The sequence below is a fragment of the Macaca thibetana genome, chromosome 2 (assembly GCF_024542745.1).
Source record: "Macaca thibetana thibetana isolate TM-01 chromosome 2, ASM2454274v1, whole genome shotgun sequence".
Lineage (NCBI taxonomy): Eukaryota > Metazoa > Chordata > Mammalia > Primates > Cercopithecidae > Macaca > Macaca thibetana.
Genome location: NC_065579.1, coordinates 5,198,668 through 5,225,050, shown reverse-complemented (window position 1 = coordinate 5,225,050; position 26,383 = coordinate 5,198,668). Strand labels below are relative to the sequence as shown.

General features: G+C 39.6%; 1 long non-coding RNA gene across 1 annotated transcript in view; it reads left to right on the top strand.

Annotated features, from left to right (window-relative positions):
* The window catches only part of LOC126948020 (uncharacterized), a 96,558-nt gene that overhangs the window by 59,387 nt on the left and 10,788 nt on the right, over positions 1–26,383 (top strand). The window contains exon 4 of the long non-coding RNA XR_007723314.1: positions 20,552–20,617. This is a non-coding gene — a long non-coding RNA (uncharacterized LOC126948020). The remainder of the gene's footprint in view (positions 1–20,551; positions 20,618–26,383) is intronic.

Here is a 26,383-nt window from a genome sequence, read left to right as displayed (position 1 = left end):
TCCCATCCTAAGGCAACAAGCTGCACTTTGACCTTAAATGTTAGTTACCGTTCCCAAGCTTTGGCTTCCCTATTGGTTAAATGGGAATATTAAAGATAAGTATCTAAATTTACAATAGATCTTTCTTGATAGTCTCTTATTAAAAGGAGTAATTAACTAGACTAGACATACAAATGGTGCAGCATCATTCACTAGAAAGAAACCAGAACTGGGCAATGTAAGAGTGGAGTCCAGTCCCCTCACTGTCACTAATGAGCTTTATGACTTTAGACAGTTTACTTTCTGGGCCTTAGTTTCATCATGTGTCAAATGAAAGTAATAATATCTGTCTACATCTATAAGGATACAACAGCACTAAGAGTTTTAAATGAAATTTGAATCTAAAAAATTATGTAGTTGCTATATAAATGTAACATTATTAAGTTTACCAGATTTTTCTATATCATCCTTAGAGTCTGTGCATGAGAACATTTTGTCTCTTGAGGACAATGAAAAATAGGTCCATATAAGACACGATTAAAGCTCCTGGGATAAACTCGGTCCCTTAATGAAATCTGCTCTAGAGCACAGCGTGTAAGAGCATTATTTCAACTGATGATTTTAATACCCAAGAAAATGAAAAAAGGATGGCCTATAAAAGTAACTAGCAAAATGTTCAGGTGGTGGTGTATCTTGGGAGGGGAGAGACAATGGAAGTAACCCTTATGGAGAATTTTAAAACCAACCAGAAGTCGATCTACTTTTCATTATTACCATGTGCTGGTGATTGTAACCGATGTCAGTGATAAGAGACATTACACTCCCTTCCAGTGGACTACAGCTCTGCTCTCTCCTTGTCTTCTCACTGTGTTAAGGAATAGAGGCAACTTCGTTCCTGCAATGAGAATCCACAGGCTACGGGATATAGCTCTTCTTTACACCTCCCAATGCACCATTTAGCAATGCCGATTGACTTTTCTGACGCAAGATCCAAAGGATCTTACAAGACTTCTGACAGAAGATACTCAGCAAAAGTTGGTGCTCTGTCATGCTGACTTGCTGCATCATAAAAAAAGATAAAATCAAAAGAGGCAAATGTCTCCTGAAAATGTGAAGAACCAGTTTTGACTGAGGATAAAATTATATAAAACTCCTTTTACGTGGGTGACCATATTTGTCTATGACTTGCTTTTGCTTCATATTTTAGTTTTGAAATATTTTCTTTCATTGCGTCTCGCTAAGGAAACTATTCTTTTTGACTCCCCACAGTTAAACCAGCTAATGAATCACTTATAACTTGCCATTAACAGCCAAGTTCTAATTTTTATATCTAGATATAATCTGCATGTCTTTTTCAGTTACAAGTTGTAAGTTTTTTTTTTAACTGCACTGAGGTTTCTTTTAGATCTCCAGAATCTGTAAAATTTAAGTACAGAATCTAAACCTAAAACTGAACACTTTATTATTGGAAGTAATTTATAACTAGATGTTTTTAAAGTATTAAAAGGAATGACATGTATTTGCAAGCTTACTGGGGTTTTGTTTTATTTCAGGTACTGTATTTTTTAGTTTGAGAACTTGTTCACTCATTAAATCCATCTTTCATTTTAAATATATAAATATGTATAAGAGCTATTTTAAGCATTTACTTGCTAATTCCAGGTCATCTCAGGGTCTGCTCCTATTGACTCCCATGGCCACCCACCTTTAGTGGAGCTTCATGTCATATGCAATGAAAAGAGAGAAAAGATGGGAAACTAGAAGGACACATCAGTGGTGGTCAAACAGCAGGCTCAGGAGTTGAAGAGTGCTGGAGGAGGAAGAAGCATAGTTATGAGGTCATATCTTTTGGCTTCTTTTCTTAAGATAAATATCCAGTAATTTTAAAATTTCATCCTGGATATTTGAAATGCTCCACTCTTGAGAGTTTGAATATTTTTCTTCCTGCAAGAAATGTGAAATTTTGTTATGGCCGGGAGTAGTTTGCTGGCAGATAGGCTGGATCCCTCTGAAGCTTGTTTATAAGCTTTGTTAGGTGGGGTCCAGTGGAGCCCTTAGTCTGGGGCTGGAGTCTTTTGGGGGTCTTGGTAGACGGCCTACCGTGTTCAGCAAGGTCTTCTGAGTCTGGATGGTCAGAGTTTGATGGCTCCTGGCACACTGTGGGACCTTCAGACTTTCTCTTGAGGAATTCACTTGGTGGCATACATGACAATCCGGAAGCTCTTTTCTGCCAGGTCTCACTGAGTCTCTCCTGTGCATGCGTGACATCGTATTTGGCCCAAGACAAGAGGACCTCTATGTAGATTTCCAAGCACCTTCTCTGTGCACGCCTCCTTTCAAAGATCATACTCCTCAAGCCCCAGCTGGCTCAGCAGCCCCAGACTCTGATCTCTGTTCCTCTGCTGAAGGTGCTCTGCTCAGGCTCCACTTCCCTTCACCCTACCAAGCAGTGCCCCAGGCTAAAGGCCAATCAACCTGGAGCTCACTTAAAGCATTTTTCTTCTTTTAGGAATATGTCTGATGTCCAACATCTAAACGCAGCTACTTCATATATTATGTCCATTCTTATATTTTTTTAAAGCATGAATCTAGACCTGTCAATACTAGAAACCCAAGATTAGTTTTCTTGCTTTTATTTCACTGTTTTCAATGTATTCATAATTTTAAAGATATTTCATATTGATCTTTTGAAAAGTATTATTGTGGCATTGTTTTCAGAAGTGTGTTCTGTGAAAAAGTAAAATGGCTCTGTTATAAAATACCTGGAGAAATGCATTTTTCTAGACAGCAGGACACCTCAGTGCCATAAAAAGCTGACATGGGTTGTAAATTTTCAAGGGACCGTATTATCTGCATTTTTCAAATTCATTCAACCACAGAATCCATTTTTAATAGATTGTCTTGTGGGAGTAATAGAAAATGGATTACTTTTTTGGGAAATGGTGCTGTGTGGATGTTATTTATTAATTTTATTAAAAATTTATATGCCTAATTAAAAAGCAAACATGGTTACAACCACCTTTTAAATTAATTTTTAGATGGAAAATAAGCTTTGCTGCTCCTTCTTCTCTCTAATACTCCTCCACTCAAAATCATTCCAGGAAGTTCTCGAGACATGTATGGAGATTTCTAAGTGTATATACATATGTTCCCAATGATGAGTTTGCAGTTGAGCCCTGTAAACATTTTGTATATCATGGAATAACAGGAGAGTTTTACAGGGAGAAGTGCACTTTTACACTATGAAAACAAGTATTTCATTTTGACTTTTTTTGTCCCAAAGAAAAAGACGTTTCTCAGGCACGATAAAATAAAGTCAGCATTTTTCATCCTGTGAAGTTGTCATCTTCTCATGCTGTTTGATAAATGAGGTGTCACTAAAGATGTGAGAATGATGAGCCTTCAACAGCAGCAGCAGCAGCAGCTGGATCTCTTCTTTACCATTAATAATTAAATTATTTCAAGTCGTTGTACAGAGCAATCTTCCTCCTCCAGCACACTCACACAAAGCTCTGGGTACAGCTGATTGGGAGGTGCATACTCACCGCCATGTCTAGGAATTGCATAGAAACGGCAGAGAGGTAGCAGACATGAGGATGCCTGACTGAGAGACATTCAAAGACCCAGGTACAATGTATTTCTTGAGTTACCTCTGCCAAGCAGCAGCTCCTCTCTCTGGACCTCAATTGCTCTAACAGGAAAATGAGTTCTTTAAACTAGATAGTTTTAGAGTTTCTTTCTAGCTCTTATATTCTGCAAACCTTGTTGAATGCACCTGTACTATATCTACATTGACTACACAGTGACAAGAATATCATGTCTATAAAACATTCCCTCTCTGGCTGGAAGTAGGAGAGAACTGTCCTAAAAAACAATGGAAAATACAGCTGTCAAGCAATTTGTAGTTTCATTTTAACTTTACACCTGTAAACAGAAAAATTCTTACCTTCAAGTATGGCCTTCAAGACTTAAATAATTCCTGTAATCACAATGAATTTGCCATCTGTCAAAACCCCACATTTTAGTTCTTGTCAAGTGACAAAAGTGATGACTTTTCTCCTGAAACTTGATTCTGACTTTGCTTCCTCCTGATAAAAGAAGATTATAAGGCAAGAGAGAGATTTTTCCCCAAAGATACAATGGACTTTTGCAGAGAACCACAACAAAAGGTGTTTAAATCTCTAAATGAAACTAGAAGAAAAAAAGTTAAATAATTCCAATTTCAGTTGCTAACAAAGGCAGAGAAAGAAAAATCCAGTTACTATGTTACTTCCCCATAAGCCAAGCTCAGCACAAAGTGAAAAAGGATTTTCTGATACAGCTTTACATTATCTTTAATTGAATTATTGGTTTAGATTGTAGCAGAAGCGAAGGATAAAAAATCAAAGGCTTTGTTTTCCCGGGAGCCTCAAATGCACCTGTACTATATCCAGCTGTATAAGTGATATGTATGGACTCTCATAGGGATGCCTGTGTTCTCCTGCCTGGGGCCAGGTGAACCTGGAGAATTGTGAGGTGTAGCTCCTGTAGCTGTGCTACCTTAAGCAATCATTCATCTAGAACTCTGGAGAGTAGCTCCAGAAGGTGGCCCAGACCAAGCTGGGGCTTACAGTAGAGACGCAGCAGAAGGGCCAGGCCTGAGGGGCAAGGAGACTTGAGATTTAAATGGAAGGTGAGGAATGGATTGGAAAGTGGAACGTGAGGTAGGTCAGGGCAACTGATTCAGAAAAAATCTGATTCAGAGACCCGACGTGCCCCTTTATATATGGGGCTTCGGTGGAACCCAGCTATCATTTCTTCCAGGTGTTATCCACTTAATTCTCAGCCTTAGAAGGAGAGGCAGAGATGTGTTTTCCCCTTGCCGGGTGATCGGTTTCAGCTTTCTCATTTTGGAAACTTCAAGAGCACAGTAACTAAGCACACGGCTTTTAGCAAAGATGGCACTTACTAACTGTGTGATTTGGTGCTGTATTAGTCAGGGTTCTCTAGAGGGACAGAACTAATAGGATAGATGTCTATTAAAGGGGAATTTATTAAGGAGTGCTGACTCACACAATCACAAGGTGAAGTCCCACAACAGGCTGTCTGCAAGCTGAGGAGCCAGGAAGCCCGTCCAAATCCCAAAACCTCAAAAGTAGGGAAGCCAACAGTGCAGCCTTCAGCCTGTGGCCTAAGGCCCGAGAGCCCCTGGCAAACCACTAGTGTACATCCAAGAATCCAAAATCTGAAGAACCTGGGGTCTGATGTTCGAGGGCAGAAGCTCCCTCATGGGAGAAAGATGAAGGCTGGAAGACTCAGCAAGTCTGCTCTTCCATCTTCTCCTGCCTGCTTGGCGCTAGCAGCTGATTAAATGCTAGTACAGCACCCAGATTGAGGGTGGGTCTGCCTCTCCCAGTCCACTGACTCAAATGTTAATCTCCTTTGCCAACACCCTTATAGACACACCCAGGAACAATATATTGCATCTTTCGATCCAATCCAGTTGACAGTCAATATTAACCATTATAGGGGCAAATAAAACTGATTTGGGATAAGTTACTTAATTCCTCGGAATTTCAGTTTCTTCCTCTGTCAAATGAGGATAACAAATTTCATAAAAATATAGGTGAGAATAATAATCTTAACCTTAGGGTAGCAATGAGTATTAATATAAGTAAAACATTTACTACCTGGCACATCCAAGTTAAGTATTAGAACTATTACAGTTACATTCTATTACCCTCTAGTTTCGGCCACTTCCAGTACTAAAATATAAGCTTCATGAAAGCGTGGATCCTTCGGGTTCACAATTGTATTTCAAACCTAGCAGAGAGCCTGGCACATGGTAGGAACTTTGCAAATCTTTGTTGAATGAAGTAATGAATAAACAAATGAAAGAAACTGGCCAGCACTCCTGGACAGCTTGCCAAGATATCTGTGAGAGAGGGGGATGCAGCCACCAAAGCACTAGGGCACCCCAAGGTGCAAGGCTCTGACCCTGCCTGATTTGGACAGAGACTCCAACACACATCTGAAATGACCTTTTGTATGGTAAATTATATTTTCTTTTCATTACTTTTTCCAGTACTTTGATCCAAGTCTCTTTTACATGTGTGCAAGTATATAAGATGCATCTCTTTTTAGTATTTTTGCATAATTTTTTTTTGTACTTTAAGTTCTGGGATGTATGTGCAGAACATGCAGGTTTGTTACATAGGTATACATGTGCCATGGTGGTTTGCTGCACCCATCAACCCGTCATCTACATTAAGTATTTCTCCTAATGCTATCCCTCCCCTAGCCCCTCACCCCTCAACAGGCCGCAGTGTGTGATGTTACCCTCCTGTGTCCATGTGTTCTCATTGTTCAACTCCCACTTACGAGTAAGAACATGTGGTGTTTGGTTTTCTATTCCTGTGTTAGTTTGCTAAGAATGATGGTTTCTGGCTTTATCCATGTCCCTGCAAAGGACATGAACTCATTCTTTTTTATGACCGCATTGTATTCCATGGTGTATATGTGCCACATTTTCTTTATCCAGTCTATCATTGATGGGCATTTGGTTTGGTTCCAAGTCTTTACTATTGTGAACAGTGCTGCAATAAACATATGTGTGCATGTGTCTTTATAGTAGCATGGTTTATAATCCTTTTGGGTATATACCCAGTAATGGGATTGCTGGGTCAAATGGTATTTCTGGTTCTAGATCCTTGAGGAATAGTCACAGTGCCTTCCATAATGGTTGAACTGATTTACACTCCCACCAACAGGGTAAAAGCATTCCTATTTCTCCATATCCTCTCCAGCATCTGTTGTTTCCTGACTTTTTAATGATAGTCATTCCAACTGGCATGAGATGGTATCTCGTTGTGGTTTTGATTTACATTTCTCCAAAGTCCAGTGATGATGAGCTTTTCTTCATATGCTTTTTGGCCACATAAATGTCTTCTCTGAGAAGTGTCTGTTCATATCCTTTGCCCACTTTTTGATGGGGTTGTTTTTTTTTGTTTCTTGTAAATTTATTTAAGTTCTTTGTAGATTCTGGATATTAGCCCTTTGTCAGGTGGATAGATTGTGTGTTCACTCTGATGATAGTTTCTTTTGCTGTGCAGAAGCTCTTTAGTTTAATGAGATCCCACTTGTTAGTTTTGGCTTTTGTTGCCATTGCTTTTGGTGTTTTAGTCACTAAGTCTTTGCCCAAGTCTATGTCCTGAATGCTATTGCCTAGGTTTTCTTCTAGGGGTTTTGTGGTTTTAGGTCTTATGTTTAAGTCTTTAATCCATCTTGAGTTAATTTTTGTATAAGGTGTAAGGAAGGCATCCAGTTTCAGTTTTCTGCACGTGGCTAGCCAGTTTTCCCAGCACTAATTATTAAATAGGGAATCCTTTCCCCATTGCTTGTTTTTGTCAGGTGTGTCAAAGATCAAATTGTTGTAGATGTATGGCATTGCTTATGAAGCCTCTATTCTGTTTCATTGGTCTGTATATCTGTTTTGGTACCAGTACCATGCTGTTTTGGTTATTGTAGCCTTGTACTAGAGTTTGAAGTGAGGTAGCATGATGCCTCCAGCTTTGTTCTTTTTGCTTAGGATTGTCTTGGCTACACGGGCTCTTTTTTGGTTCCATATGAAATTTAAAGTAGTTTTGTCCAATTCTATGAAGAAAGTCAATGGTAGCTTGAAAGGGATAGCATTGAATTTATAAATTACTTTAAGCAGTATGGCCATTTTCATGATATTGATTCTTCTTATCCATGAGCATGGAATGTTTTTCCATTTGTTTGTGTCCTCTCTTACTTTCTTTAGCCGTGGTTTATAGTTCTCCTTGAAGAGGTCCTTTACATTCCTTGTAAGTTGGATTCCTAGGTATTTTATTCTCTTTGTAGCAATTGTGAATGGGAGTTCCCTCATGATTTGGCTCTCTGTCTGTTATTGGTGTATAGGAATGCTTGTGATTTTTGCACATTGATTTTGTATCCTGAGAATTTCCTGAAGTTGCTTATCACCTTAAGGAGATTTTGGGCTGAGACGATGGGGTTTTCTAAATATACAATCACATCCTCTGCAAACAGGGACAATTTGACTTCCTCCTTCCTATTTGAATACCCTTCATTTCTTTCTCTTGCCTATTTCCCTGGCCAGAACTTCCAATACTGTGTTGAATAGGAGTGGTGAGAGAGGGCATCCTTGTCTTGTGCCGGTTTTCAAAGGGAATGCTTCCAGTTTTTGCCCATTCAGTATGATATTGGCTGTGGGTTTGTCATAAATAACTTTTATTATTTTGAGATGTGTTCCATCAATGCCTAGTTTATTGAGAGTTTTTAGCATGAAGGGGTTTTGAATTTTATGGAAGGCCTTTTTTTTTTTTTTTTTTTTTGCATCTATTGAGATAATCATGTGGTTTTTGTCATTGGTTCTGTTTATGTGACAGATTATGTTTATTGATTTGAGTATATAGAACCAGCCTTGTATCCCAGGGATGAAGCTGACTTGATCATGGTGGATAAGTTTCTTGATGTGCTGTTGGATTTGCTTTGCCAGTATTTTATTGAGGATTTTCTCATTGATGTTTATCAGGGATATTGGCCTGAAATTTTCTTTTTTTTTGTTGTGTCTTTGCCAGGTTTTGGTATCAGAATAATGCTGGTCTCATAAAATGAGTTACGGAAGAGTCCCTTTTTTTCTCTTGTTTGGAATAGTTTCAGAAGGAATGGTACCAGCTCCTCTTTGTATCTCTGGTAGAATTCAGCTGTAAATCTGTCTGGTCCTGGGCTTTTTTTGGTTGGTAGGCTATTAATTACTTCCTCAATGTCAGAACTTGTTATTGGTCTATTCAGGGACTTGACATCTTCGTGGTTTATTCTTGGGAAGAGGTATGTGTCCAGGAATTTATCCATTTCTTCTAGATTTTCTAGTTTATTTGCCTAGAGGTGTTTATACTATTCTCTGACGGTAGTTTGTATTTCTCCTGGATCAGTGATGATATCCCCTTTATCATTTTTTTAATTGTGTCTATTTGATTCTTCTCTCTTTTCTTCTTTATTAGTCTGGGTAGTGGTCTATTTTATTAATCTTTTTGAGAAATCACCTCTTGAATTCATTGATTTTTTGAAGGTTTTTCTTGTCTCTCTCTCCTTCAGTTCTGCTCTGATCTTGGTTATTTCGTGTGTTCTACTAGCTTTTGAATTTGTTTCCTCTTGCTTCTCTAGTTCTTTTTATTGTGATGTTAGGGTGTCGATTTTAGATCTTTCCTGTTTTCTCTTGCGGGCATTTAGTGCTATAAATTTCTCTCTTAACACTGCTTTAGCTGAATCCCAGAGATTCTGGTACGTTGTGTCTTTGTTCTTACTGGTTTCAAAGAACTTCTTTATTTCTGCCTTAATTTCGTTATTTACCCTATAGTCACTCAGGAGCAGGTTGTTCAGTTTCCATGTAGTCGTGTGGTTTTGAGTGAGTTTCTTAATCCTGAGTTCTAATTTGATTGCACTGTGGTCTGAGACACTGTTTGTTATGATTTCCATTCTTTTGCATTTGCAGAAGAGTGTTTTGCTTCCAATTATGTGGTCAACTTTAGAATAAGTGTGATGTGGTGCTGAGAAGCATATATTTTCTGTTGATTTGGGGTGGAGAGTTCTGTAGATGTCTATTAGTTCTGCTTGGTGCAGAGCTGAGTTCATGTCCTGAATATCCTTGTTAATTTTCTGCCTTGTTGATCTGTCTAATATTGACAGTGAGGTATTGAAGTCTCCCACTATTATTATGTGGGAATCTAAGTCTCTTTTTAGGTATCTAAGAACTTGCTTTATGAATCTGGGTGCTCCTGTATTGGGTGCATATATATTTAGGATAGTTAGCTCTTCTTATTGCATTGATTCCTTTACCATTATGTATACCCTTCTTTGTCTTTTTTGATCTTTCTTGGTTTAAAGTCTGTTTTATCAGAGACTAGGATTGCAACACCTGCTTTTTTTTTTTTTTTTTTGCTTTCCATTTGCTTGATAAATCTTCCTCCATCCCTTTATTTTGAGCCTATGTGTGTCTTTGCACATGAGATGATCTCCTGAATACAGCACACCTACGGGTCTTGAATCGTTATCCAGTTTTCCAGTCTGTGTCTTTTAATTGGGGCATTTAGCCCATTTACATTTAAGTTTAATATTGTGATGTGTGATTTTGATCTTGTCATTATGATCCTTGTTGGTTATTTTGTCTGTTAATTGATGCAGTTTCCTTATAGTATCAATGGGCTTTACAATTTAGTATGTTGTTGCAGTGGCAGATACTTGTATTTTCTTTCCATATTTAGTGCTTCCTTCAGGAGCTCTTGTAAGGCATCCCTGGTGGTGACTAAATCTCTCAGCATTTGCTTGTCTGTAAAGGATTTTATTTCTCCTTCACTTATGAAGCTTACTTTGGCTGGATATGAAAGTGTGGGTTGAAAATTCTTTTCTTTCACATAAACATTTTTAAATTCATGGGGCTGGGTTGATGCAGTAATAATGTCACTTTGTCCTATCTCCCATATTATTCCCCAAAGACAGCAATTACAGAGGGCATTTCATTTCATCTGCTCTTCTACAGTAGATAGCATATGCACACAGGCAAGACATTATCCCAACACAAATTTTTCGTACTGAGTTTAGCCTCACAAAAATCTCATTTAAATGCCTTGCCATGGAATTAGTGACAAATTTTAATATAATGTATCTCTTGTGGGGCTTCATGTCATATGCAAGGAAAAGACAGAAAATATGGGAAACTAGAAGGAGACACATCAGTTGTGATAAGACAGTAGGCTCAGGAGTTAAAGCGTGTTGGAAGAGGAAGAGATAGAGGGGTCAGAGAGGAGTCACGGAAATGCAGGAGGTAGAAAGCAAGGCAGTTAGGTACCATCAAGTTCCCACAACATGCTGTTCCTTATGCTTATTAGGACATAAAGCCTTTTTAATACAATTTTTTTTTAAGTTGCTTTCCACCATTACACTGTAGACTCGATGATATGCACTGGTTTTATTTCAAGAGTTTAACATAGTCTGTGACACATAGTAAACTCTTAAAAATTTTGACTGGACATTTGGATAGGTAGATAGATGGAAAGATGGATGATCAGAATGTAAAGAAGAGCAGAGGTTATCAAACAGAAGCTGTCAAAGCACCTAATTTCCCCAGCACTTTCCAGGGCTGACCGGAGCTACAGAGTTTCCTGGGATTCGTGGATGGAAGGAGTTTCTCCCGTGAGAAGGAGAAGATGGAAGGAGGCATATCACTCAGTCAGAAGGTGGAGTTGAGTATGATAGAGATGGAAGTTGAAGTATATCATCAACTGTGAGCCAGAATCAATATCTAAATCTTGGGTTGGAAAGTAGCTTGAAAAGAAGTGAGACAGTTCAGGGTACTTACAGATATCATTCACAGGGGACTTAAAACAGAGCATGTATTGCTTACAGGGTACTTATAAAACAAATAGTTCAGGGTATTTGTCAAAAATAGATACTGCTACCTCATCAGATTTGATGTGTCTATCCCAGGAGGATTTGTGGGAGGACTGGCTCTTTTGTAGAGTCAGGAATGAGGGAGATACTCCCATTTCCAGAACCCTCTTTTAGACTCATTCGAGGGGTGCAGACACTAAATTCCAGAGTACGTGTTCTATCCCATACACTGTCACCGTGTCACCACCTAGGACTTGAAAGTCCTGAGACTGGAAATAGTTTAAGCAAGAGTTCAGAAGGCCTTCGACAACATGTTCAGGTTACCAATCTTAGATTCTGGAACCTGGAAGATGTAACGAACAGGGTCTTAGTAGGCCAGATGGAGCAGAGAGTCATAAAAACAGGTTGGACAAAATAATGGAGGGTGATTGGAGCTGCAAACTGTAAAACTAGAGTTGACTATAGGTATTAACTTGAAAGACTCACGTCACCATCCTCTGGTTTTAGCAGATGCAAGGGCTTTTTGCACATCATCTCCCATTCTAGATTCCCTGCCGACACATTCCCTATTCTTGGGTGCAAGAGAGAGTATGTCTTCCATGTCTTCTTAAATACTCTGACTACTGAGGAGGTGAGGTGTTTGGTGTAAGGAGTTTGGAGGACAAATCGATACTTTTGAAAGAGGACAGTCTGTGTAGAGGAGCAGGGTAAATTATTATAGGCAAAGTTTAGGTCTTGGAAAGCATCTGGATTGATTGGCTAGTTCTATTATCTGCAATATTCTAGGGCTCAGTTGACCACTCCAGGTTGTTGTTGGCCCAGGAGAGGTACGTGATAGTCTGGTTGGTATGGATGTGTAAGCCCAAACTCAGAGAGCATTTTCCAAAACAAGAATTTGGAAACAAGAAACCAAAACGAGAAACCAAGGGGCATAGTCAGAGATCAGAGAGTTGGGCAGTCTGTGAAAGTAGATCTTTTTGATGAAGACAGTTGCTATGGGTGATACAGAGGAGTAGCAGTGGAATATTGGTACCTAGAAAATATGCCAGTTTGGCAAAAGCATGTAACATTATTGGGATGATGTCTTGGCCATCAGGAAGCCAAGCACTTAAAATATATCTTTCTGATAATATCCCAGGATGTTTGAGATGACAGAAATTGCGGCAGGTCTTTAGGCCTCTCTGAGCCATCTCTAATCCAAGGGTATCCATTCTAAATACTTGGGTATTTTGAAGCATGCCCCATGAGGTACTGGAAGAACCTAAGATCATGTCTTGGGCTTCTAGTAGGCTTGGTGGCCTGACATGTTGGTAGATGTCACAACTAGATCAGTTGCCTTTGTGTGGCTACGAATTTCGACCAGGCATTGTTATGCATATGCATTAGTGATGGCCTGGTTTGGATTGTCTTGCTTTCCTAGGATTGGGGTGGGCTAGATGACACATAGTTTTCTAGGAAAAGTATTTTTCTAGGTGTGGCGACCTCAGCTCTCCCCCATTTGAGGGCTCTTGTAATGTTTCTGCCTGTCAATTTTGCTTAGAGCAAAGGTAAGGAGGAATTTAAATCAAAGATCTCAGGCCATCTGGCACAGAGCATTTCCAGTGGTTACAGAATCTGGTCTAAGACTACCAGAAACACATGTGCAGTTGAGCAAAGTGGTTTTATTCCTTGTTGAAGTCAGCGAGACTGTCGCCATGGGGAACTGTGCCTCAGTAAGAATATTAGAAATGACCTAAAAGTGTTGGTTAGGTGATTTTGGAGAGGGTCCTGGGAAATGTGGGTTTGCTCAGGATTGAGTGCTGTTAGAAAGTGTGAAGAATCTTATAATTGGGCATCTCGATAAATCTTATATAGAAGGAGGGCAAGACCAAAGCAAGGCTAAAGCTATAATTGGCGGACCAGCAACTGTCACTCATATTAGCCAGGAGAGGGAGATTTGACATTTTGTGGTTTGCATAAAGACCTTGTCTTTGTCTGTGTTTAGACAAGCATTTTGAAGTGATCCTGTTTAGTCTCACTTCATCAAGGTCACAGAGTGATCTTGTCTGATGCTGGCGGTCCGTTAGATAATTTTCGTCCAATAAGAGAGCACCTGGTGTAGCTGTGACCCCCAGAACTGCTTTCACAACGCTGAGGCTTAGCTGTGTTAGGCCAGTTCCCCATGTTAGGAGATGCTTCTTCCTCTTTCACCTGTCTTGTCAAAACTACTGTAGGTTGCAAAGGTCCTATTTGAGTCAGGGAGCATAAATGTTTCAAATGAAGAGAATTCAGTGAAGGGACTATTTCCAGAGAAGTGGGCCAGATTAGGGAAACAATAACATAAAGGCGAGGAACCCAGAGACCAGAAACAATGGCAAGCCATTACCACTGCCACTGCCACTCCTCCCCAGAGCTGATGGAATAAGGGTAGAAATTACCTCTGTTGGAATCAGTGAGAACTGGAACCCTGGTGGAGGGGCTGCCTTCCAGAAAGTAGGCTGTTGAAGACATACAGCAATTGTCAGAAATGCTTTGGTGGAGCAGGAGGGATGTGGAGAGCCATATCCATTCTTTCTCTCTTTTGCTAGTGCCTTCCACTGGCATAACATAAGCAGGAGCCAGGAGCAAGGTAGCTTAGGTTATATAGTCAGAGCTTCCTGGGGCATTGAACAGGGCAGAGAAGAGCAGAGAATCAATACGGGAGTGGGCATGGAAAATGAGAAATAACCAGCAGAGCCTTCAGCAGGTATCCTGCATTTTCATAAAGAACCAGAGAGATACAACAACTGATGGCCAGATTTGGTAAGGGTCACTTATTGAAGTTCACATACAGCAACCAACATCGTTTTGCCAACTCACTGGTCATTAAAAACATAGGCTTTGGATTTGAAAGGGGTGAGAATGAGGTCTGAACAGTATCCCAAAAGAGCTCTAATTAGCTTATTATATTTGAAAGGTTCAGGGGTTGGAGGCTTCAAGACGACTTTGAGATTGAATAGGGCTATGTTTAGGCCTCAGAGTTTAATTCTTGGAGAAGGAAAAGCTCACAATCGTTGGTTTTACTCTCACAGTTGGGGTACCAGATACTACTACTTTGTCAGTCGGAAAATATGAGACTCAGAGGTGAAAGCTAACACAGAGTAAGTGAGCAAAAGCCATTCAGCCTATGATAAAAATGATAAAGATTTTAAATTCCAGAATTAGAGATGGTTTTCCAGTAATACAATTTATCCTGTAGGAAAAATACCTGGAACATCCTATTTAGTGAATTTTTTTTATTTTTATTTTTTATTTTTTATTTTATTTATTTATTTATTTTTTTTGAGACTGAGTCTTACTCAGTCACCCAGGCTGGAGTGCAATGGTGCAATCTCAGCTCACTGCAACCTCTGCCTACCAGGTTCAAGCAGTTCTCCTGCCTCAGTCTCTTGAGTAGCTGGGACTACAGGTGTGTGCTACCATGCCCAGCTAATTTTTTGTATTTTTAGTAGAGATGGGGTTTCACTGTGTCCACAAAGGAGCAGGATGGTCTCTATCTCCTGACCTTGTGATCTGCCCACCTCAGCCTCCCAAAGTGCTGGGATTACAGGCATGAGCCACCATGCCTCCCCTATTTAGTGATGTTATAAGGGTAACCAGGATTTGTTTTGATTAAGTATGGTAAGAAAGAATTTGATATACTCACAGATCCCTAGAAACAGGAGGCATGGCATGCCACATAGGGGCTTACATGGGGAAGCACTGAGGTTTGTCAGGAGGCAGAGGGAGTGAGGGGAAAACATGGGCTCTGGAGCAGAGGAGCTGTCTTGAGTTATCTGGTACCTGGCTGTGATAATCAATTTTATGTGTTAACCTGGCTGGGCCATGGTGCTCAAATAGTTGGTCAAACATTATTCTGGGTACTTTCATGAAGGTGTTTTTTGCATGAAATTAACATTTAAATTTGTGGACTTTGCATAAAGTAGATTACTCTCCAAAATGTGGGTGATCCTCATCCAATCAGTTGAAGGTCTTAATAGCATAAAGACTGACCTCTCCTGAGCAAAGAGGAATTATGATAGCAGACTACCTTTGGACTTGAACTGCAACTCTTCCCTGGGTCTCCTGCTGATATGGTTTGTCTCTGTGTCCCCACCCAAATCTCATCTCTAATTGTAATCTCCAGATGTTGAGGGAGGGACCTGGTGGGAGGTGATTGTATCATGGGGATGGTTTCCCCCATGTTGTTCTCATGATAGTGAGTGACTTCTTACGAGAGCTGCTGGTTTTAAAAGTGTTTGGCAGTTACCTCTTCACTCTCCTCCTCTCTCCTGCCACCATGTAAGACGTGCCTTGCTTTCCCTTTGCCTTCCGCCATGATTGTAAGTTTCCTCAGGCCTCTCCAGCCATGGGGAGCTGTAAGTCAATTAAGCCTCTTTTGTTTATAAATTCCCCATTCTCAGGTAGTATCTTTATAACTGTGTGAAAATGGACTAATACACCTGTCTGCTGGCCTACCCTGCAGATTTTGGATTTATCAAGCCACCACAATTACATGAACCAATTCTGTTTTTAAAAAGCTCTCTGTATTATAACACAATCCCCAACTTACAATGGTTCCAAGTACAATTTTTCAACTTTACAATGGCACAAAAGTGATATGCATTTAGTAGAAATCGTACTTAATGTATTCACACAACCATTCTGTTTTTCACTTTCAGTACAATATTCATTAAATTATGTGAGATATTCAACACTTTGTGTTAGGTTATTTTGCTCAGTTGTAGCTGAATGTAAGTGTTCTGAGGACATTTAAAGTAGGGTAGGTTAAGCTATGATGTTCAGTAGGTTAGGTATATTAAATGAATTTTTGACATGATATTTTCAACTTATGATGTGTTTATTGAGAAATAACTTCATAATAAGTCAAGCAGCATCTGTATTCATCTATCCTCTTGGTTATGTTTCTGGACAACTCTGACTAATACACTGGCCCTAGAGTGATGAGGACAGATGGATACGGGTGTGCAGTAAGAAAGATCAATACAGGAAGTGGCTGGGTCTGGCTCTGGAATGGTTAGTTTACATTTGGAAAGCGTGCTCCTGGGCAAGTTATTTATTATCTCTAGGAACTGGCTAATCTTGGGAGCTGTAGTCCTTCCAGAGAGAGCAAGGCGCCAGATGTCATAGCATCAAAATACAGAAAATAAGGAGACGTGGTTAATACAAGTGAGAAAGGTGGGGGCTAGGACACTTACAGAATAGATTGGTGTCTTTCATATCTTCAAACAAAAATACTTTAGTAGATATGTCTCAGAAGCTTCTTCATGTGCCGGGATAAACAAGGACCCTGCTCTCAACACACTCACATTAGAATTGAATGAGTGTCTGGAAATAAGCAACTGGCATTTTCAAGTCCAGAAAGCCTACTAAGAGGGTGGCAAAAAATAACTTGTCTGACCATGTGCTGAGGCCAGTAACTGATGTGGAGGGAGGCTTGGCTAGAGGAATATAAATTCTGGGGAATTCAGAGCAGACCTGGTGGGGTCAAGAGCAATATCAAGTTACTCCTTCAGAATCAAGGTCATTCTGACTGAGATTGTCTTTTAAATGAGCAAGAAGAATGCAGCACAGAAGATGCTGTTGCAGAAGAGCTACCAGAAGCGTTGCCAGGTTGTAATTCTAGGAGTGGATCAGTTGGGTTAGAGACTGCACCAACTACTGGAAAAGTAAACACTTCTGAAAAACACTGCCTTTTAATTAATTTATCTACAGGTCCTGTGATCTTGCTCTCATATTGCTTTGTCTAATTTCCTGTGGTAGACATGGCTAGCTGTTTACCAAATTAGTTTCTTCAGGCAATTAATTTTCCTGGGCAGAGTTAGATCACATTTTCCAGACTCTTTTGCAGGTTAAGTGTGGCCATAGGACTGAGTTGATGGAATGTGAGCATAAGTGATAGGTATCGTTTCTAAGCTAAGGCTTTTAAAAAAAGAGGAAAGCCTCCTCCATGCTTTCATGGTTAACTGGGATGGCAATCCCCAGGATGATCTTGCCAGTCATAGGCTGAAGATGGCAGGTGCATTGTCAGCATGGGTCCCTGAATAACTGCGTGGAGGAAAGTTGACCTGCAGACCAGGAACACCTATCTTGGACTATTATGTGAAAACAAAAAAACAAAAAAACAAAAAACAAAAAAAACTTCTATTGTTTTAGAACCATATTCATGTTAGGTCTATTTCTTATCATGACTTTAACATGATAAAGGGTCAATCTCAGTCAGAATGACCTTGATTCTGAAGAAGTAACTCGATATTGCTCTTGACCCCACTAGGTCTGCTCTGAATTTCCCAGAATTTATATTCCCCTAGCCAAGCCTCCTGCCACATCAGTTACTGGCCTCAGCACATGGTCAGACACGTTATTTTTTGCCACCCTTTTAGTAGGCTTTCTGGACTTGAAAATGCCAGTTGCTTATTTCCAGACACCCTTCATCATGTTAAAGTCATGATGCTTTATACTTACAGTGTAAGTATAAATAAAGATGTTTTTCTCTGCTTATAAAGGGCAAAGAGACCATTTCCCCCTTTCTCCCTTAAAATGTTTTCTTGGAGCCATAATAAATCTGAGTGTTTATTCTAACCTTTGCAATAAAGATAAATCTTTTTAGATATTAAGCCTAGTCTTCAGGCTCTACAATATAGAGATATCTCCAAGGTCATGAGATAGTTGTTTATGTAGAAGTGTACCCCTGGAATTAGCTCAGAAGCATCTCAGGAGGTGAGCGAGAATTGTCACACACTTCAGCCTTTTTGTCTCTTGAGGAAATAAGGGAAGTTTTAATTGCTCTTTCTACTACTTTACTGTATAAATTTGTGTGAAATTCTCTCCAGACTTTGTAGTCACATTTTTTATGACTTTATGTGTGTATAAATCCGCTAATGCTTCCCAATAATAGGGTTCTCTTTCTTTCTTCAATATTGGTGTGGAATGGTCTTTTTGTTGGCATGATTATTTTATGTCCCCAACAACTGACTAGAAATTGACATCAGAAGTAGGGCTCTGCTTTAATGAAAACTGAAAATATATGGGTTCTGCTTAGTGGTCAAGCATCTGCTGAGGAGTAAACAAATATTCAGAGGCTGGAAAGATGACAACCCATGGCATAAAGTGGCAAAACATTTTGGTAATATTGTCACTTTCAGCAACTTGGAAGTCAAAATAAGTGCCTCCTAAATCTTTAGTTCTAGGGGAATAGGTAAGAAAAACCCAGTGCATCTGTGTGTGCATTGTGTGTGTTACTGTGTTTAGCAAGGTATTGTAAAGAAGAAATAAGTACCTGTAGGGATTGGCTGATTTAAAAGCATAAATAAAAGGTGATAGCAATCTAGAAATTTGAATCTGAAAAGCCAACTGCTTCTGGAATCCAAACAGCAAGAAATATAAAGACTTTGAACAAGAAAAGGTCTATAAGGACTTACAAAGAAACTCAATACTGTAGCATAGATCAAGTTAAGAATGTTCTCTTCCTGCCCAAGCCTGTTGTTTTAGATATACTTTGGTATGCTTTAAGTTTAGAGAGTTCAGCACAGGGGTAAGGAAGCAGACAAATACAGAGGCCTGAGCGCTCTGTCTAGAGAATAACTTTGGGTATGGTAATTCGCACATGGAATTGACTGGGAGTAAATAGATCAGAAGCCCATTATATTTTTGAAGGAAATGCATTGCTAAAAGAAACAAGCCTGCACTTTAAAAGTCTTGACTGTGAAAACTTTTAAGCCTCCAACTTCCCAGATGGGAGAGTTAGGGGCCATAGAAAACAATAGTCTAGGGAATTCCTCCCAGAAATTGAGTCCAAGGTTTGTTACAAATTTTCTCCATGATAGAACAAGAGTCCTTTGTAAGACCCATCCATCGGTATTCCATCCTTGCCATGGACCAGTGAGTCCTGAGTTTCCCCGTACTTTCTTATCCTGAAGGGGAACCTTTCTTTGGATCCTGTGCCTTGGCCCATCCCTGTGTGGTGGGATAGGAGGTAGAGTGGCAGAAATTTGTCTTTTCTACACTGTCAAACTGCAAGTTGCCATAGCCAGAAGGGATGGAAAGTATCTCTTGGTGATACTCGTATCACCAAGAGATCTTGGTGCTGAATTGCATTCAATTATCCTTTTTCTCTTCTCCTAGCACATTGGCTTTTCAAGACTTTCAGAAACGGATATTTTTTTCTTTGGGACAGAGATAGACTTCAAGTTTGGAACAACAGACTGAGATATAACTGGGCTACACACATATCACATTAATTTGGCTAAATAAGTACAGCATGGGAATGACACCACTAGTAAAGCAGTCTTTTCAAATGACCTTTATGCTTCCATTTTTCATATTTAGGTTTTGATCCCAAGTCCTGACAGTAACGTATTTGTTTTCTTCACTTTCTGCTTCCATGAAGGAGTCTAGTTTGCTGAGTATATGCATAGGTTATTATTATTTATTTTTTACTATAGGGTGTTTGTCGTGAGCTACAAAGCCAAAAAAAGCTACAGTGTCCTTGCAGAAAATGTGTGCTTTGCTTCTTACACTATGGGGGTGGGGTGACCCACAGTTGCACTGGCTTAATCATGCCTGCACCTGGCAATCAATCACTCTTCTGGAAACTGCATCCCATTAGGCATCAGCACAAAAGGACTCTTGCCAAGTAGAAACAGGGCAGAAAATGCAATTCTGGTCTCTGACAGTGATTGAACATAGACTATGCCAAATCTCTGCCTGATGTCCCTAAATACAAAACATGCAGGGAAAAGTTGCTGAATGAGTGGCTCATACTCCTTCAGATCAAAGCTGCCATGCTCTTTTCATTATACAGCTTACCCACAGCAAGTGGATAGGACACATAGCTAATGCTCTATGTTCTCCCGAAGAGGTACAATGTGATGAGAGGTATACTCCAAGGACACAGTTCAATAGTAAAGAATTGGGACCTGAATACCCCCATCCATGTACTAGAATTTCTAAGAGTAGAAATATCCTGCAAATTTAACCCTCTCCTCCTCCACTTAATCCCTCAACTGCCTACCTCATTTGGTCTCCTCCCCAAAAGACTACGCTTCAGCCCTGGTATAGTCTATAGATCCCTCCTGGAATCAAATCGCAGAATGTTGGCATAGGAAATCCCCATGAGTAATTTTGCTTCATCATCTTTTTTTAGGACTGGAAAACTAAGCCCAAGAGTGATGAAGCAATTTAAGCCCAAGAGTGATGAAACAAACAGTCAGTAAGTGGCACATTCTGGAGTGAAACACCAGGATCCCATCTCCTGGTCTAAAGCTTTCCTTCTATTTACAGATCCTTTTCCATTTACATTCAGATTCCTGAATGTTGGCAGCACTTTATCTACTGAATTGAGGAGCTACTGAACACAATTCCAAGTTTTAATGGTGCTGAAAGGACACATAAGAGACTACCTCAGTGCTCTGTTTAAAGAGAAATTAATAATACTTCTTATTTTATGAATTGCATCATTTATACTCATAGATCTTCAAACAAAGGTTTGTTGCTTGATAATCTGGAGTGAGAAGTATTGGCTTATCAAAGGAAATAATTTATCCTAGGGAGAGGGAAGTTAGCAATTGTAGAGCTACATGCTAATAACAAAATAACTGTTACCATTGATAATTATTCAATTCATTAGTTAATTTATTCTTCACTCATTTCATATGCTTATATGCAGTGCCAGTGATACCTGCAAGGTATTATGCTAAGATTCCCGGGAAACACAAAGGTAGGCAAACTTAGGTAAAGTGGGTAAGGTTCCTGGGAAACACAAAGGTCGGTAAAGTCAGTTCTGCCCTCAACAAGCTAGCTCCTAGTTTTTTAAGAACTAAGTGATGGATATTCAGCAGGGAATTTTGATTCAGTAGGAGGGGACAGCACTCAATCACTTCTGGAGAAAAGGATTAGGTGGCACATTTTCCCCCGTACTCATTTTGTAAAAACAGCTTTATTGAGGTTTGACTGACATGCAATAAACCACATATAATGAAAGGGACAATTTGATAAGTTCTGATATATGTAGACACCCCATCATCACTGTCAAGATGATGAACATACCCATCGCCCCACAGAATTGCCAGTGCCTTCAGTAATCCCTCCCTCTTGCTCCTCTTGGGCTCCACTGCCCAATCCCTAGGACAACAGTGACCTCCTTTCTGTCACTATCGATTGGGTTGCATTTTCATCATTTTATATAAATGGAATCATACTCTATGTACTATTTTTTTTGCTTGGCTTTTTTTTCACTCAGTGTCATTATTTTGAGGTCCATACACATTGTTTTGTATCAATAGTTTATTTTTATTGCAAAGTAATAGTCTACTAAATATATACCAGAACTTGTTTATCCGTACATCTCTTGTTGGAAATTTGGGGTTATTTCCAGTTTTTGATTGCTACAAATAAAGGTCTAAATATTCATATATTTATGAAGTCGTTATTTACATGGACATCTGGAAATGATACATGCTTTCATTTATCTGGAGTAAATACCAAGGCGTGGAATGGCTGGGTCATATGGTAGCTGTATGTTTAGCTTTTTAAGAAACTGACAAACTGTTTCCAGAATGGCTGTACCTTTTTTTTAATTCTCATCAGCAATGTGTGAGAGTTCTAGTTGTTCCACCCCTTTCCAAAAATTGGTTTGGGCAGTCTTTTTGGTCAATCTTTTTTCACTTCAGTTATTCCAAAAGTTTTCATTCATACCCACTGACAAGCAGAGAGGATGGCAGCCACTTTGGAAAAAACCTGAATCTCCTCTGCCATTTGCATTTAGACAGATACACCTGATACTCTGCAGAGAGAGAGACGAAGTGAGTCACTGAAAATAATTGATCACAGAGAAAGGAGTCTTCACAGGGAGACATCCTTAGTAACAGAGCCAGAGGAAAATGCAAGTCCTGAGAACCACGTCGTTGAGAAAACAGACTCATGTTGCTCCACTTTTGTAAACAGGGGAGAGAGTTGTTACATCCCGGAAGCCTGAAGTCTCAGCATGTGCAGGCAATCTTGTTGAGGATCTCTTATCGGCCCAGGTATCGCACAGGTGTGTTGTCTCTTTTATGTAAGAGTGATAGCAGACATGTCTGTGGTTGAGTTGTTCCCATTCTACCAACATTGAACGTAGCAGCTTTCCAGCTCCACCGGGTCCCGGGTGATGGCAGTGCTGCTGGTGTGTCTCAGAATTCCAACTCTAAGTGACACCACTGAAGAAGTGTTGAGGCTCAGGCTGATTAAGGGGGTAATGTTTAATCAGGACTTGATTACGGAAACATGAAAACAGTCTTGAGGATAATTTAGAAGGAACTGTGATTTTCTTTTGATATTTCGAAAATAATCAGGAAGAGGGTCACAGTCAATGATATTTGGCAGAATAGGTGGGACTACATCTGTACTCACTGGAGGTAACATACACTTGTAGCCAGTAAGCCAAATAGCATTTAAAAGGGCTGTAAGAAATGGATACAGATAGCAGACATTTATTGAAAACTTAATGATATGCCAGGTGGTATTCAGAGCACTTTAAGTGGAGGAACTCATTTAATCTCATAACACAGGACATTTTATGTTGGGCTGCACACCTAACAAAACTGGCTGCAAAGCCAAAAAAGGCTGAAGTGTACTCATAGAAAATGTGCGTTTTTCTTCTTAAACCATGAGGGTATAGTGACACACAGATGCATTTGCTTTATCATGGCTGTACCTATGATCTATCAACATTATTATCTCCATTTTTCAGGTGAGGAAACAGACTCATAAGCTTAAGTGAATTGCCCAGGGTCACATAGCTAAGAAATGGCAAGCCAAGTTTAGAATCAAGGCAGTCTGGCTCCAGAAACCACATTCTCAATTGCTCTGCAATGTTGACCTCAGCGAGAAATGCAAAATAATCCAGAATTCAGGGAAATGTCATATTATTTTTCAATGAAGGAATAGGAAGGGATTCATGCAAGATATAATGTTTTAAATGATACCTTGAAATAAAAGCAGAAAACTAAAGGTTTGGAAAGATCAGGACAGAATGAAGAGCAGTTCTGTCTGACACATTGATTATACTAATCATTTTGGATACATTTTCATTCCCTGTAAATTGACCATAATTAGTGGAGGCAAAGTATATCGACTATAACTTGGCTGGCTTATTAAAGGATACATATGGTTTATTAACTTTTAAATAGCATATTTGAGTGTTATCTCCTGTCTTCTGGCCACCGTTTCTTTCAGTATAGCAAGATGGATGGGGGAAGCATGTGCTAGGAATTAGAACTGAGCTGGTTCAATTCCTAACTCCACTACTTTCTGGCTGAGTGATCTTGGGAAACTTGCTGAACCTGTTTTCAGAACTGTGAAGAGTCTGATATTTCACCCTACTTGCAAGCTAACAAGTTAACTGCCACAGTTTCATGGATATTGGCAGAAGACATGAGACTCTTGACTCAGAAACAAAGGACTTTGTTACTCATGGCAACATCAGTAGCCAAAATATCAGCATTTATGCCAGTGCCCTAAGCCCCAGTTCTTACAGGGTGATGCAAAGAAGGCAGGCGATATCATCACATACAGTGGATTGTGTTATAGGAGAGGACTCCTTGGTATAGGGAACGCAGATGTTTTGTAATGGGCAGTCAGCCTGCCTGAACTTCACCTTGAAGGAAGACATTATCTTTATTATACTGGACAATAAACAAACCTGCTTATGCCCTGAAAGAAGACACTATGCTTATTTTCCTAGTCTATTTGCTATACATGTATTCTTGAGAAGGTAGTCTGGAAAAAGGGTAACCTCTGCTCACAAAACATAGAGAAACATGAGAGTCCTGTGGAAAATTGTCCCTCAACACCTCTATCTGCACAGTTTATTCACCTGTGAAAGAGGAATAATGATAATTATTCACTGGCTTGCTGCGAGAATTTAATGAGATTCTGTTTGGAAAGAACTTAGAAGGGCATCTGCCACATTTCAAGTATTCAGTAAATGTTAGTTATTGTCATTCTTTTTGAAAATTGTGCTAAAATACATATAACATGAAATTTACCATTTTAGCCATTTTAAATTGTAATGGTCAGTGGTATTAAATACATTCACATTGTTGTGCAACCATCACCACCATCCATCTCCAGAAAGTTTTCATCTTCACCAGCTGAAACGCTGTACCCATTAAATACCAACTCCCCACTCCTAACTTGCCCTAAAGGGAATCCAAAGGATTCTTTAGTCCAATAATCTAAAGATCGAAGAACCTGCAGTCTGATGTCCACGGGCAGGAAGCATCCAGCATGGGAGAGAGATGAAAACCGGAAGACTCAGCAAGCCAGCTCGTCACACCTTCTTCCACCTGCCTTTTCTAGCCGCACAGCTGATTAGATGGTGCCCCTAAAAACCACCATTCCACTCTCTGTCTTTCTTATGTAAGTGAAATCATACAGTATTTGTCCTTTAGTGACTAGCTTGCTTGCTTATTTATTTATTTATTTATTTATTTATTTATTTATTTATTTATTTTGAGACAGAATCTTGCTCTCCTGCCAGGCTAGAGTGCAGTGGCGCAATCTCGGCTCACTGCAACCTCTGCCTCCCAGGTTCAAGTGATTCTCCTGCCTCAGCCTGTTGAGTAGCCGGGACTGCAGGTGCCTGCCACCACTTCTGGCTAATTTTTTGTATTTTTAATAGAGACGGGGTTTTACCATGTTGGCCAGGATGGTCTCGATCTCTTGACTTTGTGATCCACCTGCCTCAGCCTCCCAAAGTGCTGGGATTAAGGCGTGAGCCACCCTGCCCGGCTGTGACTAGCTTATTTTACTTAGCATAATGTCCTCCACATTTATCCATGTTATGGCTTGAGTCAGTAGTTCTTTAATTTTTAAGGCTGAATCCACATATCCATTGTGTGAGTATGTGTGTGTGTGTGTAAATATACACACACATATAAATATATAAAATCCATATTTATATATGTAAATACATAAATGTGCTAGGAATTAGAGCACATTTATGCATTTATATATTTACATAGCATATAGCACAAATATGTATTTATATATTTACATATAAATATGTATTTTGTATATTTACATATATAAATATGGATTTTTATATATTTATATGTGTGTATATATATTTATATATTTAAGAGATTATTTATTTAGACCCCTATCTCTCACCATACATAAAAGTCAAATCTAAATATATTAAATACTTAAATGGAAGGCCTGAAGCTATGAAACTTCCAGAAGAAAACATAGGAAAAAGGCTTTGTGCAACTGGACTGAGCAGATTGTTTTTAATAAGACCTCAAAAGCATAAGCAACAAAAGCACACATAGACAAGTGGGATTGCATCAAACTAAAAAGCCTCTGTGCAGCTAAGGAGACCATCAGTATAGTGAAGAGACAACTTACAGAATGGGAAAGTATCTGTAAACTTTGCGTTTGACAGGAGGTAAATATCCTGCATATTAGTCAGGGTTCTCCAAAGGGACAGAGCTAATAGGATATATGTACATATGAAAGGAAGTTTATTAAGGAGAATTAACTTACATAATCACAAAGTGAAGCCCACAATAGGCTGTCTGCAAGCTGAGCAGCAAGGAAGCCAGTAGTGGCTAAGTCCAAGTCCCCAGCTCTCAAAAGTAGGGAAGCGGACAGTGCAGCCTTCAGTCTGTGGCCCAAGGCTGGAGCGCCCCTGGTGAACCACTGGTGTAAGTCCAAGAGTCCAGGAATCATCCAGCATGGGGAAAAGATGAAAACCAGAAGATTCAGTAAGCCGGCTTATTACACCTTCTTCCACCTGCTTTTTCTAGCCACACAGCTGATTGGCTGGTGCCCACCCACACTGAGGGTGGGCCTCCCTCTGGTAGTCCACTGACTCAAATATTAATCTCCTCTGGCAACACCCTCACAGAAACAATACTTCGGGTACTATTGTTTCACCCAGAAACAATACTTTGCATCCTTCAATCCAATCAACTTGGCACTTAATATTAACCAT